Here is a 12,619-nt window from a genome sequence, read left to right on the forward strand (position 1 = left end):
TTACAGATTCACCAATCATCACTTATTAAATTTGTCTCTTTCCAAGATTTTATTGGTATGGAGATTAAAATATTTATCCAAGGCTTGCAGTACCTCTTTGAATTGATCAGTAGCCTCATTGATCCCTTGTCAGACAATTATGTAGTCCACAATCACTCCTACTGAATACAGGAGGGTATTAATTTGTTGCACTTCGGATTTTGTATGGAGTTGCAAAGTGATTCTGAACCTTAGGAACCTTTTTCTCCATAATACCCAGTTTTGAATCTAATTGGGTCACTCTTGATTTTGGAACTCTCCAGCTTTCCCAATTTTGGATCCATATTGCTTTATTTAATAGCCTTTTTTTTTAAAGTGTTCCCCCTTTAAGAAATTCACTTTTTTCAGGCTAGCTTGCTTTAATTGAGGTGTCACAGCTCTTCTGGAGTGTTCCCTGTTCTTTTAATAGGCTTTTTTGTGGTTTACCACTATGCTTGAGAAATTCACTTTCTTTCAGGCTTGGTTGCCTTAATGGAGTGAAGACCCCATCTGCCACAAATGAGGCATATTAATTTTGTCATATGAACCTTGATTTTAAACTGTTGTTGGAGTGAAGAGATGACTTGTTTAAAGAGATCAGCAGTGGCTGGAAAACATTTGCATACTAAGAGACAGTGCCTGGAGACAAGAGAACTGCTCCCTGATCCAATTAATCCAAATGGATTTTGATCACCAGACATTGAATGTGTAAGAAAGCCAACATTACAGGGTGCCTGCTAAGATGGAGAATCCACAAACACAGGAGTTTATTAAAAAACAACTAGTCACATGACTAACTTGCTGCGCCCAGGTTTTTGGTTTTGAACTACTCACAGGACAGTTTGGGGCAGATTGCAAATTAACTTGAAAGAAGAGAGCCTCTCTCCTGGCTAGCTCTCCCTCTCTCTCTCTCATGAATCTCCAGATCCACTGAAGTCACTTAAACCACAAGAGAGAAAAAACTCCTACATCAAAACAAGTTTTAAAGTGTGCACTGGACCCCCAAGAAACGGCAAGACTTACCAGCAATCAAAGACTCTACATCAAACTCAAAGACCGTAAATAAATCCCAGCTATTGCCTCAAACTTTTCCCCTTTATTCTTTCTACTTTTCTGTCTCTATCTGCGTGTGTGTTTATCGCATATGCACGCGAGCATGGTCGCGTCGCGTATTCGTAGTCAATAACTGAATTAGAGTTTAAGGTTAATAAACTTCCACCTTTCTTGTTTAAATCTAAGAAAACCTGTCTGATTGAATTCTTTACTTTACTATTGGAGAGCAGTGAACAAGGATTCACTGAGGGGGAGCTAAAGACATGGTGTTTGTAAAAATTAAACCCCGTTACAGTTAAACCAGGCAAAGGCTGAGTGGGAACCCCTAGACCCCTTTCTCGCCTGGTCGTAACACCTGCTGTTTTCATAGGCTTCTTTAGGGTTTTCCCCTTTCTTTGAGAATTTCAGTTTGCTTGTTTTTTTTCAGGCTTGCTGACCTTAATGGAGTGTGCCTGCTGTGTTCGGGGGTTTCCCGCGCTTTTCGGCAGTTTGTGTGCTTTTCGGGGATTTCCTGCTCTTCACCCTCACGTTCAGCCCCAGCGAAGGATTGGGTTTTACCAGTTTTTTTTATCTTCGAGCACGATGCTTTAAGAAATTACTTTGAGCTTTTCAAAGGGCTTTTAACTCACCCGATCGCTAGATTCTATTTGCAGGCGACCACGTTTCTGTTCTGTGGTGCAGTCTGTAGTTCAGTGCTCTGCTTCACCACAGCTGGGGATCTCCACACTGCCTCTTCTGTAGGTAAGTAGTTTTCTTACTGTTCTGGGCCAGTATTTCTCTTTAAATTTCTCTGTTGTTCTCCTGATGTTTCTTCTTTTACCGCTGTTTACCGTTGTTTTACCGTTGTTTTACCATTGCCACCAGGTTGCATTTTAGGTTTTATATTAGTAGTGTTGTAGGGCATTCTAGAGAAAGTCTTAGACTCCATTATAGGTTAACTAACAACTCTTTATTATTTACATTTATTATATACACACTCAGCAAGCCACCCAAGCCAGCATCCTTCATGCTGCTATACCTTCTTCTTCTCAAGCCTATCTCATGTGACTGTTGCGTCATCGCTCATTCAGTGGGAAGGGTCTCTCTCACTGTCTTCGGTATTAACCCTTTACATCTTTACACTACACGGGTGACCTCAATGCATTGCTTGGACCGTGCAGGTGGTACAGACAGTAGGTAGACTGTCTCTGAGGGCATTTTGGACCATTGGCTGGTGCTCAGTCACAGTCTCCTAATGGAGCCTGAGCGTCTTCATGTGCTTCTCTTCGATCATGCCCAGGACTTTGACTCTGTTGTGACTCTCCTATGCTCTGGGGTGTATTCCTGCCAGGAGCTAGAGGAATATAGGAACTGGAAGATGCCATTCGGCCCCTTAAGCCTGCTCTGCTATTCTATTAGGTCATGCTGATTTACAGCTTCACTTACCCACCTTGGTTCAATATCCCTTGATAACCTTATCCAACAAAAATCTATTGATCTCCATCTTGAAATCGCCAATTGTCCTCCATCATCCACAGCCTTTTGGCACAGAGAGTTCCAGATTTCCAGTACCCTTTGTGTGAAAGAAAATGCTTCCTGATTTCTTCCTGAAGTTTCTGGCTCTGATTTTAAGGCTCTGCCCCCTTGTTCTAGATTCCCCCATCAGAAGAAATAATTTCTCTCTATTTATCCGATGAATCTTTTAATATTTTAAACACCTCAGATCAATCTTCCAAAAATCAATCGAATACAAACCCAACTTATCTTACCCATTCTCCTAATTTAACCTTGAAACTATGGTAATATTCTGGTGACTCTGCATTGCATCCCCTCCAAGGTCAATATATCCTTGCTGAGCCATATGTTTAGTCATGATTGGTCAACAACTTTCTGATAGAATGGTTACAGTACAAAAGAAGGTCATTCAGCCTGTCGTGTCCAAGACCACTGCCTGTGTCCTGCCCTTGCCCTGTAACCCTGCTTACTTTTTATCTTCAGGTGCTTATCCGATTCCCATTTGAAAGCCACAATTCAATCTGCCTCCACCACACTCTCAGGCAGTGCATTCCAGATCCGAACCACTCACTGCATTAAAAAAATGTTTTCTTGTGTTGCCTTTGGTTCTATTGTCATCTTATATCTGTGTCCTCTGATTCTCGACCCCTCTGCCAAAGGAAACTGTTTCTATCGCTTCTCTCTAGACCACTCATGATTTTAAACACCTCTAACAAATCTCCTCTTAGCCTTCTCTAAGGCGAACAACCCCAGCTTCCCCAATCTGTCCACATAACTGAAGTTCCTCAAACCATTCTCTTAAATCTTTTCTGCATCTTCTCTAAATCCTTCGCATCCTTCCTAAAGTGTGGTGCTCAGAATTAGACACAGTACTCCAGTTGAGGCCACACCAGTGTTTTATAAATGTTCGTCATAACTTCAGAAAAGCAAAATACTGCAGATGCTAAAAATCTGAAATAAAAACAGAAAATGCTGGAAATACTCAGCAGATCTGGCAGCATCTGTGGAGAGAGAAACAGAGCTAATGTTTCAGGTTGATGAACTGTTCTGATAAAAGGTCAGTATTTTATGTTTTTATTTCATCATAACTTCCTTGCTATTGTACTCTATGCCTTGATATATAAAGCCCCAGATCCCATATGTCTTTTTAACCACTTTCTCAACCTGCCCTGCCACCTTCAATGATTTGAACATAAGGACTAAGAGCAGGAGTAGGCAATTTAGCCCCTTGAGCCTGCTCCGCCATTCAATATGATCATGGCTGATCTCATCACGGCCTCAACTCCACTTTCCTGCCCGTTCTCGAAAACCCTTCAACCCATTTCTAATTAAAAATCTGTCTACCTCCTCCTTAAATTCACTCAATGTCCCGGCATCCACCGCAGTCTGGGGAATCCACAGACTCACGACCGTTTGAGAGAAGTAATTTCTCCTCATCTCTGTTTTAAATCTGCAACCCCTTATCCTAAAACAATGATCTCTCATTCTAGATTCCCCCACCAGAGGAAACATCCTCTCTATGTCTACTTCGTCAATCCCCTTAATCATCTCATCTACCTCAATTAGATCTCCTCTCATTCTTCTAAACTCTAGAGAGTAAAAGCCTAAACTGCTCAATCTCTCTTCATAAGACAAACCCCTAATTTCTGGAATCAATCTAGTGAACCTCCTCTGAACTGCTTCCAATGCAACTACATCCCTCCTCAAGTAAGGGGACCAAAACTGTACACAATGCTCTAGGTGCGGTCTCATTAATGCCTTATACAGTTGCAGCTACACTCCCCTACTTTGAAACTCTATTCCTTTAGCCAAAATTCCATTTGCCTTCCTTATTACCTGCTGCACCTGCATTCTAGTTTTCTGTGATTTATGCATGAGGACACCCAGATCCGTCTGCACCGAAGCACTCTGAAGTTTCTCTCCATTTAAATAATAATTTGCCTTTCTATTTTTCTGACCAAAATGGATAACCTCACACTTATCCATGTTAAACACCATCTGCCAAATTTTGGCCCATTCACCTAACCTATCCATATCCATTTGTAAATTTCTTATTTCTTTATTGCAACTTACTATCCCACCTATTTTAGTGTCATCTGCAAATTTGGTTATAGTACCTTCTACCCCTGAATCCAAGTCAGTAATATAGATTGTAAGTAGTTGGGGCCCGAGGACCGAACCCTGTGGCACCCCACTAGTTACATCTTGCCAACCAGAAAAGGACCAATTTACCACGACTCTCTGTTTTTTGTTGGTTAGCCAATTCTCTATCCAAGCTAATAAATTGCCCCTAACCCCATGTAATCTTACCTTGTACATAGAACATAGAACATTACAGCGCAGTACAGGCCCTTCGGCCCTCGATGTTGCGCCGACCTGTGAAACCATCTGACCTACACTATTCCATTTTCATCCATATGTCTATCCAATGACCACTTAAATGCCCTTAAAGTTGGCGAGTCTACTGCTATTGCAGGCAGGGCGTTCCACGCCCCTACTACTCTCTGAGTAAAGAAACTACCTCTGACATCTGTCCTATATCTATCACCCCTCAACTTAAAGCTATGTCCCCTCGTGTTTGCCATCACCATCCGAGGAAAAAGACTCTCACTATCCACCCTATCTAACCCTCTGATTATCTTATATGTCTCTATTAAGTCACCTCTCCTCCTCCTTCTCTCTAACGAAAACAACCCCAAGTCCCTCAGCCTTTCCTCGTAAGACCTTCCCTCCATACCAGGCAACATCCTAGTAAATCTCCTCTGCACCCTTTCCAAAGCTTCCACATCCTTCCTATAATGCGGTGACCAGAACTGCACGCAATACTCCAGGTGCAGCCGCACCAGAGTTTTGTACAGCTGCAGCATGACCTCGTGGCTCTGAAACTCGATCCCCCTACTAATAAAAGCTAACACACCATATGCCTTCTTAACAGCCCTATTAACCTGGGTAGCAACTTTCAGGGATTTATGTACCTGGACACCAAGATCTCTCTGCTCATCTACACTACCAAGAATCTTCCCATTAGCCCAGTACTCTGCATTCCTGTTACTCCTTCCAAAGTGAATCACCTCACACTTTTCTGCATTAAACTCCATTTGCCATCTCTCAGCCCAGCTCTGCAGCCTATCTATGTCCCTCTGTAACCTACAACATCCTTCGGCACTATCCACAACTCCACCGACCTTCGTGTCATCCGCAAATTTACTAACCCACCCTTCTACACCCTCATCCAGGTCATTTATAAAAATGACAAACATTTGTATTAACCTTTTGTGCAGCACCTTATCAAATGCCTTCTGGAAGTCCAGATATACTACATCTACAGGATCCCCATTATCCACTTTACTTGTTAGATTTTCTAAGAACTCTAGCAAACTAGTCAAATACGATTTACCATTCATAAAACCATGCTGACTCTGATGGATTGCATTTTGACTTTCTAAATGTCCTGTTATCACTTCCTTAATAATGGATTCTAACAATTTCCCAACGACAGATGTTAAACAAACTGGTCTATAGTTTCCTACTTTCTGCCTCCCTCCCTTTTTGAATAAGGGTGTTATATTAGCTTTTTTCCAATCCACTGGAATCTTACCCACATCCAGGGAATTTTGCTATATTATAACCAATGGATCCATTATCTCCACTGCCACTTCCTTTAAGATCCTAGGATGTAGGCCATCAGGCCCTGGGGACTTGTCTGCCTTCAATCCCAATAGTTTGCTCAGTACTTTTTCGCTAGTGATGATGATTGTTCTAAATTCCTCCCTTTCTATAACCTCTGCATTACCTTTTACTATTGGGATGGTACTAGTGTCCTCCACCATGAAAACTGAGGCAAAATACTGATTTAGTGTCTCCGCCATTTCTGTGTTCCTCTCCATTAACTCCCCAGTCATATCCTCCAAGGGACCAACATTCACTTTAACTACTCTCTTCTTTTCTATATACTTACTGAAGCTTTTGCTATCTGTTTTTATATTTTGTGCTAGTTTTATTTCATAATTTACCTTTACTCTTTTTATTACTTTTTTAGTAACCCTTTGTTGATATTTAAAAGTTTATCAATCTTCCACTGGCCTTTGCAATATGGTATGCCTTAGTTTTTGTCTTTATATTATCCTTAACTTCCTTGCTTAACTATGGATGTTTTTTCCCCCTCTTTCTTCCTCCCTGGAATATATTTTAGTTGGGAGGAATTGAATATCTACTTAAACACCATCAACTGTCCTACTTTTTAGTCTTCCCAGTCCACTAGGGCCAAATCTGTCCTCATGCCTATGTAATTACCTTTGTCTAACTCCAGAACGCTAGTGTGGGACTCCAGTTTTACCCTCAAACTGAATTTGAAATTCTAGCATGCTACGATCACTCTTCCCTTGAGGATCCTTAACTATGAGCTCATTAATTAATCCCACCTCATTACATAATAGCAAATCTAGAATAGCCTGCCCTCTGGGTGGTTCCACAACATATTGCTCCAAAAAACAATCTCTAATACATTCAATGAACTCTCCCTCGAGGCTACCCTTGCCAATTTGATTAATCCAGTCTATAGGCATATTAAAATCACCCAATGATTGTTGCTGTACCTTTCTTACAAGCCCCCAGTATTTTCTGGTTTATACTGTGCCCCACTGCAGAACTACTGTTTGGGGACCTGTAGCTTACTCCCACTAGGGACTTACTTGCCTTGCTATTTCTTATTTCTACCCAGACTGATTCTACGTTTTGATCTCCAGTGCCGATATCATTTCTCACTACAACACTGATGTCTTCCTTTACTAACAAAGCTGCACCATCTCCTTTTCCTTCCTGCCTATCCTTCCGAAATACTGAGTACCTTTGGATATTCAATTCCCAAACCTGATTTCCCTGCAACCACGTCTCAGTAATGGTCACTAAATCATACCCATTCATCTCTATTTACGCTGTTAACTGATCAATTTTATTCCGAATGCTTCGTGCATTCAGATTTGTACACATATAGGTTTCTCTGTTCATGCATCCTCTTTAGAATTGTATCCTTTAATTTATATTGCCTCTCCTTATTCTTCCTAGCAAAATGTATCACTTCATACTTCTCTGCATTAAATTGCATCTGCCACATATCTGCCCATTCCACCAACCTGTCTACATCATCTTGAGGTCTATCACTATTCTTCTCACAGTTCACAATACTTCCAAGGTTGGTGTCATCTGCAAATTTTGAAATTATGCCCTGCACACCCACATCTAGGTTATTAATATAGATCAAGAAAAGCAGTGGTCCTTGTATCAACCTCTGGGGAACCCCACTGTATACCTTCCTCCAGTCCAAAAAAAACCAATTTATCACTTCTTTCTGTTTCCTGTCACTCAGCCAACCTTGTATCCAGGCTGCCACTGTCCCAGTTATTCTATGGGCTTTAACTTTGCTGGCAAGCCTATTATGTGGCATTTTATCAAATGCCTTTGAGAAATCCATATACACCACTTTTTTTTTTTAATTTCCAAAATATACTTTATTCGTAAAAATTACATTCCCAAACAGTTTAAAACAGCATCAAGTCAAAAAAATACAAACAGTGCAAAGGTGATTAGTTTCCTTCTACACAATTATGAGTTGCCTCACAACCCTTCCATTTCACATTTGTCCTGCCATATACATTTTTACATTATACAGCAGACAGAAATTTTCCTGATACAGTTCGAGGGGTTTCCCACGGATCCAGCCCCTCAGTTCAGCTTGGTGGGGGGGACCTTACACTGTGGTCTTTCCCCATTGAGCCTTTGCTGCGGCTGCCCCAAGCTTTAGTGCGCCCCTCAGCACATAGTCCTGGACCTTGGTATGTGCCAGTCTGCAACATTCGGTGGTGGACAACTCTTTGCGCTGGAAGACCAGCAAGTTTCGGGCAGACCAAAGGGCGTCTTTCACCGAATTGATAGTCCTCCAGCAGCAGTTGATGTTTGTCTCGGTGTGCGTCCCTGGGAACAGCCCGTAGAGCACAGACTCCTGTGTTACAGAGCTGCTTGGGATGAACCTCGACAAAAACCACTGCATCTCTTTCCACACCTGCTTTGCGAAGACACATTCCAGGAGGAGGTGGGCAACCGTCTCTTCCCCACCACAGCCACCGCGGGGGCATTGTGCGGAGGGGACGAGACTTCGGGTGTGCATGAAGGATCTGACGGGGAGGGCCCTTCTCACCACCAGCCAAGCTACGTCTTGGTGCTTGTTTGAAAGTTCTGGTGATGAGGCATTCCGCCAAATGACTTTGATGGTCTACTCGGGGAACCATCCGACAGGATCCACCGTCTCCTTTTCCCGTAGGGCCTTGAGGACATTCCGTGCAGACCACTGCCTGATGGACCGGTGGTCGAAGGTGTTTTCCCACAGAAACTGCTCCACGAAGGATAGGTGGTACGGCACGGCTCAACTGCATGGAGCGTTCCGCGGCAATGTGACCAGGCCCATCCTTCGCAACACCAGGGACAGATAGAACCTCAGCACGTAGTGACACTTGGAGTATGCGTACTGGAGGTCTACACACAGCTTGATGCAGCCGCACACGAAGGTGGTCATCAGGATGAGGGCCACGTTGGGTACATTTTTCCCGCCCTTGTCCAGAGATTTGAACATCGTGTCCTTCCGGACCTGGTCCATTTTAGATCCCCAGATGAAGCGGAAAATGGCTCGGGTAACTGCCACAGTGCAGGAGTGGGGTATGGGCCAGACCTGCGCCACATACAGCAACAACGTGAGCGCCTCGCACCTGATAACCAGGTTCTTACCCACAATGGAGAGAGATCGCTGCCCCCACATGCCCAACTTTTGTCGTACCTTGGCTACTCGCTCCTCCCAGGTTTTGGTGCACGCCCCGGCCCTTCCGAACCATATCCCCAGCACCTTCAGGTATTCTGACCTGACGGTGAAGGGGACAAAGGATCGGTCAGCCCAGTTCCCAAAGAACATGACCTCGCTCTTGCCGTGGTTAACTTTGGCTCCCGAGGCCAGTTCGAACTGGTCGCAGATGCTCATCAGTCTGCGCACGGACAGCGGATCTGAGCAGAAGACGGCGACGTCGCCCATGTACAGGGAGGTTTTAACCTGAATGCCTCCGCTGCCTGGGATTGTCACCCCTCTTATGCTCGCATCCTTCCTAATAGACTCAGCAAAGGGTTCAATACAGCAAACAAACAAGACCGGGGAGAGAGGACAGCCCTGTCTGACTCAAGATTTGATCGGGAAACTTTCCGATTCCCACCCATTGATTGAGACTGCGCTACTGATGTTTGTGTAGAGCAGTTTGATCCAATTGCAGATTCCTTCCCCAAACCCCATTTTGGAAAGCATGTCCATCATGTAGGTGTGCCTGTCAAAAGCCTTCTCCTGGTCCAGGCTGATGAGGCAGGTGTCCACCCTCCTGTCCCGTACATAGGCGATCGTATCCCTGAGTAGCGCAAGACTATCAGAGATCTTCCTGCTGGGTACAGTACAGGTCTGGTCAGGGTGGATCACCAACTCCAGAGCAGACTTGACTCGACTGGCTATGACTTTGGACAGAATCTTGTAGTCAACATTAAGCAGTGAGATGGGCTGCCAATTTCTGATTTCTGCCCTCTCCCCCTTCCGCTTGTAAATGCCGGCCAGGAGCATACTCTCGTATACTTCCAGCAGGTCCGGGCCGACCCAGTCCCACAGGGCCGAGTACAACTCAACCAGTAAGCTGTCGCTTCCGGGAGTTTTACTCGTCTCGAAGGACTCGACGGCCTTTGTCAGCTCGTCCAGAGTTAGCGGCTTGTCCAGTCTCTCCCTCCTGCTGTCATCTAAGACCTCTGTGATAGATGACAGGAAGGACTGGGAGGCTCTGCTGTCTGTGGGCTTCACGTCATACAGCCCAGCATAAAAGGATTGCTGATCCTTAGTATGTCGGACTGCGAAGACGTTACCGAGCCATCTTCTTCCTTCAGGCTGCTGATAACAGAGCTCTCTCTGTGTACCTTTTGGAAGAAGTAATGCGAGCACGTCTCATCCTGCTCGATGGAGCGGACTCTGGACCGGAAGATGATCTTGGAGGCTTCCTTGGCAAAGAGCGAGGCCTGCTGGCTCTTCACCTCTTGGAGGTCCTCCTTGACCTCGACCCCCATTGACTGCAACCGGAGTAGATTTTGCATACTTTTCTGGAGTCGGGACATTTCCCTCTGTCTCTCTCTCGCCCTCTGAACACCTTTGTGGATGAAGAACCTCTTGATGTTCTCCTTAATCGCTTCCCACCAGTGAACTGGAGACTCAAAGAGGGGTTTCACGGTCCTCCAACCTTTGTAATCCCTTTTGAGTTCCTCAACGTTCTCTGGGGTCAGCAGTGTCGCATTGAGCTTCCACGTCCCTCTGCCAACCCGCTGGTCATCCTGTAGGTGACAGTCAGCCAGTAAGAGGCAGTGGTCAGAGAAGAACACCGGCTTGACGTCGGTGGATCAGACCGTGACGGGACGGGACACAAACAGGAAGTCAATCCTGGATCGGGCAGACCCGTCCGATCTTGACCACGTGCATCTGCACTGCGCTCCGTCTGCAGGTTTGCTGAAGACGTCGTGCAGTTTAGCATCTTTAACTGTTTCCATTAGGAATCTGGACGTAGCGTCCAGTTTGCTGTCGTCACTGCCAGATCGTCCAGCCGCATCGATGATGCAGTTGAAGTCACTGCCTAGGATGACCGGCCTAGGCATCGCCAGCAGCAGTGGAAGCTGCTGGAAGACGGTCAGCCGCTCACTGCATTGAACTGGGGCGTACACGTTGATCAACCAGAGCGGAGCATTGTTGTACATTACGTCTGCTACAAGGAGGCGACCGCACTCCACCTCTCTAACTTCAGAGATGATGAAGTTACCTCCCCGCAGCAGAATACCCAGGCCAGAGGAACAGCAATCATTACCCGCACCCCACCAGACCAACCCCCGACCAGATCAGTAAGCACTAATAAGAACAGATACTACACTGATCTTAGCCAAGAGGCCGAGAAGCGATCCATATACGCCACATCAACCACATTATCATCATCAAGCTTCTCTGTTACCTCATCAAAAAACTCAATCAGGTGTCCTGCCAAGAATGAGGTACATTAATTTTGTCATGAACATTGACTTTAAATTGTTACTGCAGCAAGGAAATGATTTGTTAAAAAGATCAGCTGTGGCTGGAAAATACATTTGCATATTAACAGACAGTGCTTGGAAGGACAAAGGACCATTCCCTGACACATTCAACCCACAATGGACCTTGGTCACCGGGTATTGTGTGCAAGAGGAGCATTCCAGAGACTGCTAAGGTGATACAATCCAGGACTGGTTAGATCAGCTGGTCACATGACTAACTGGCTGTTCCAGAGTCTTTTGAACTAGCCACAGAGAGTTTGAACGCAGAAAGATTGTTTGCTCCTGGACTGATAATATCTCTGCTGTCTGCTCCCACCTCTTTCTCACAATTCTCTGAATCCACTGATGACACATGAACCCCAAGAGAGAAAAGTCTCCGACAGCGAACAAGGTTTAAGAAGAATACTGGGCCCCAACGGAAAGCAAGATCTACCTACAATCAAGGACTCTACAGTGAGCTCGAAGAACCGTAACAAAAACTCTTCAGATATTGCCTCAAATTTTTCCACTTTATTTTTCTGCTGTTTTCTGTCTCTATTTGCATGTGTGTATTGTGTTGGCATGCTAGCGTGGGTGTGTCATGTATCCGTAGGCATCAACCGAATTAGAGTTTAATTTCAACTTTAATAAATTATAACTTTTCTTCTTTAAACCTAAGAAAGCCTGTTTGTGCTGATTTCTTTGCCTTATAATTGGAAAGCAGTGAACAAGGATTCACCAAGGAGGAGCTAAAAACATGGTGTGTTTAAAATTAAACCCTGTTACTGTAAGACCAGGTGAAGGCTGAGAGGGACTCCCAGACACTTTTCTCACCAGATCGTAACACAAGTTAATTAGACACAATGTTCCTTTAACAAATCCATGCTGGTTTTCCTTAATTAATCCACCCTTGTCCAAGTGAATGTTAATTTTGTCC

At 44.5% G+C, this 12,619-nt stretch overlaps 1 pseudogene; it reads right to left on the reverse strand.

Annotated features, from left to right (window-relative positions):
* Window positions 1-11,474: 11,474 nt before the first annotated feature.
* On the reverse strand, window positions 11,475-11,575 carry LOC137379915 (U2 spliceosomal RNA; annotated as a pseudogene).
* Between the last annotated feature and the right edge of the window lie 1,044 nt (window positions 11,576-12,619).

The sequence above is a fragment of the Heterodontus francisci genome, chromosome 18 (assembly GCF_036365525.1).
Source record: "Heterodontus francisci isolate sHetFra1 chromosome 18, sHetFra1.hap1, whole genome shotgun sequence".
Taxonomy (NCBI): domain Eukaryota; kingdom Metazoa; phylum Chordata; class Chondrichthyes; order Heterodontiformes; family Heterodontidae; genus Heterodontus; species Heterodontus francisci.